The sequence below is a fragment of the Hyla sarda genome, chromosome 1 (genome assembly GCF_029499605.1).
Source record: "Hyla sarda isolate aHylSar1 chromosome 1, aHylSar1.hap1, whole genome shotgun sequence".
Classification (NCBI taxonomy): domain Eukaryota; kingdom Metazoa; phylum Chordata; class Amphibia; order Anura; family Hylidae; genus Hyla; species Hyla sarda.
The window spans coordinates 57,819,637-57,822,674 of record NC_079189.1 but is presented as its reverse complement, the minus strand read 5'-3'; positions in this window follow the sequence as shown (position 1 = coordinate 57,822,674).

The following is a 3,038-nucleotide window of genomic DNA, read 5'->3' as shown; positions in this document are numbered from 1 at the left end:
CTATCTCCTCCTACTTTCTCTAAGAAGCTGTTTAAGCTATTTATGCATATAGCCTTGGCTGCTAAAACTTTGGTGGCGAAGTGCTGGAAGAGGACCCTTCCTCCCTCTGAAGCTGACTTGTTGGCCCGTATACGTGAGCTTCGCTCCTTGGGATACCTCACGGCCTCTCTGAACAACTCTATTCCCTCTTTTCTCTCTGTTTGAGAACCTTGGGACCGATTCTCCGATAGGCAGCCACCCTGAGTTCTCTACCTTTCTCTCTTTCAACTCTTTTTTCCTTCCTCTTTTATCTTTCCCTCCTTCTCCTCCTCTTGTGTCTTGGGGTTGTTTTGTGTTCTATTTTTGTCTCTCCCCTCCTCCTTTTCCCTCTCCTTACCTGTGTTGGTGGCTCTCTGGGCCCACAGTCTGTCTTTGTGGGCTGGCGTACCATGCTCCCTTAGTTTTACTATAATTGCTGGTAAGGTTGTTTTTGTGTTATTGGCATTCTGACAATGGAGGCTTCCTTTATATGCATATGGTGTCTTCTGCCTACTGAGGTACTCCTTATTGTTGTTAATATATTCCTTGTCACGCTGCGCGTTTTTGGGCCTCGGCCCTGTTGATGTGGCCTGTCTGTTCTTTTCTTATCTTTTCTTTGGATTTGGATTTCTGAAAAATTCTTTAATAAAAATTTACAGTTGAAAAAAAAATGCAAAATTCTAAATTTTTTCATCAAATTTTGGAATTTTTCACCAAGAAATGATGCAAGTATTGATGAAATTTTACCACTAACATAAAGTAGAATATGCCATGAAAAAAACGTTTCGTAATCAGAATGAAAGATAAAAGCATCCCAGAGTTATTAATGCTTTAAGTGACAGTGGTCAGATGTGCAAAAAACGCTCTGGTCCTACAGTGAAAATTGGCCTGGTCCTTAAGGAGTTAAAGGGGTACTCCACTGGAAAACATTATTCTTTAAAAAATTTTATCGACAGGTGCCAGGAGTTAAACAGATTTCTAAATTACTTTTATTTAACCCCTTAAAGACCAAGCCCATTTTCACCTTAAGGACCAGGCCAATTTTATTTTTGCATTTTCGTTTTTTCCTCTTCGCATTCTAAAATCCATAACTCTTTCATATTTACATCTACAGACCCATATAAGGGCTTGCTTTTTGCATGACCAATTGTACTGTGTAATTAAACCTCTGATTTTACCATAAAATGTACGGCGGACCTAAAAAAATATTTTTTAGGGAGGAAATTTAAACCACAATTTTTCACATTTTGGAGGGTTTCGTTTTCACACTGTACAATTTATGGTAAAAATGACATGTGCTCTTTATTCTGTGGGTCAATACAATTAAAATGATACCCATGGCTAGATACTTTTATATTTTTGTACCGCTTAAAAAAAAATCTAAAACTTTTTGTACAAAATCAGTAATCTAAAATCGCCCTATTTTGATAACCTATAACCTTTTCATTTTTCCGTATATAGGGCGGTATGGGGCTAATTTTTTGCGCTGTCATCTGAACTTTTTATTGATACCATATTTGCATATATAAAAATTTTATTTCATTTTTTATTAATTTTTTTTGAATAAAATGTGACAAAAAAGCAGCATTTTTGGACTTAAAAAAAAAAAAATTACGTTTATGCCGTTCACCGTACGTGATCATTAACATTATATTTTGATAGTGCGGACATTTACGCACGCGGCAAGGGGAGGGGAGGGGATTTTTCACTTTTTTTTACTTTTTATTTTTACATTTTTCTACTTTTTTTTTTTTAGACTTTTTATGTCCCCATAGGGGACTATCTATAGCAATCCTTTGATGGCTAATACTGTTCAGTGCTATGTATAGGACATAGCACTGATCAGTATTATCGGCTATCTCCTCCTCTGGTCTGCTCGATCTCAGACCAGAGCAGGAGATGCCGGGAGATTATCTATTTTATTATGCGCATTGCCGCAGATGCCGTGATCTGTACAGATCACGGCATCTGAGGGGTTAATGATGGACATCCGCGCGATCGCGGATGTCGGCCATTACCGGTGGGTCCCCGGCTGCTCATAGCAGCCGGAACCTGCTGTGTATGACCCGAGCACCGTTCCGATGCTCGCGGTCATACACAGGACGTAAATGTAAGTCCTGGTGTGGGAAGTACCGCCAAACCAGGACATACATTTACGTTTGTGGTCGTTAAGGGGTTAAACATTTTTAAACTTTCCAGTACTTATCAGCTGCTGTATGCTCCAAAGGAAGTTATTTTCTTTTTGGATTCCTTTTCTGTCTGACCACAGTGCTCCGTGTCAGGAACATCTCTGTCCGTGTCAGGAACTGTCCAGAGCAGGATAGGTTTTCTATGGGGATTTTCTATTACTCTTATCCTCTCCATTAAATAGAGACTCTTGTTTTGGTGCAAAAACCACAGCGGATCTACTTTTATTAACAATTAATATTAAATAACAACCACGATAAATAACCAGGTAAACATTACCCATGTAACATTTAATAATGCAAAAACACACCCTGACTATCCCTGAGTGTATACCCCTTAGCAGCTAAAGGCAACTCATCTTCGTGAGGTCTCCTACTTTGCCCTTGGTCGTCAAGCATCTGACCCAAGGTCACCTCATTCAGAGACTACACTTTTCCTCACCCACAGGTAAATCCGAAGCCAACGGCCACCCTTTTCTTAAAGTGCCTCCAAATCCTCCTCCAGCTCCTGCCACTGCTAAAAAAAAAAACAGGAAATCCCCTTGACCCCTAGTATACCAAATTAACAGGATTGGCAAGCAACTTCGGCAGCACGCTATGCAACTGCCACTCCCACTAAGGCCCCCACTGAAACCTGCCGGATCCCACCCTTTTCTCTGACTAATCCTGTTTGCATTAACACCTACACCCCCTATCCTGTATCACTCCCATACTGTCCCCTGTCGTGTGCCCCATCTGCTCTCATGCTGTCCACTAGGGGGGATTTCTTTCCTTCTAATATTTACAATTACACAGACTTTACTCTTAAAACTGTGATGCTTTTTCCTCCTACAG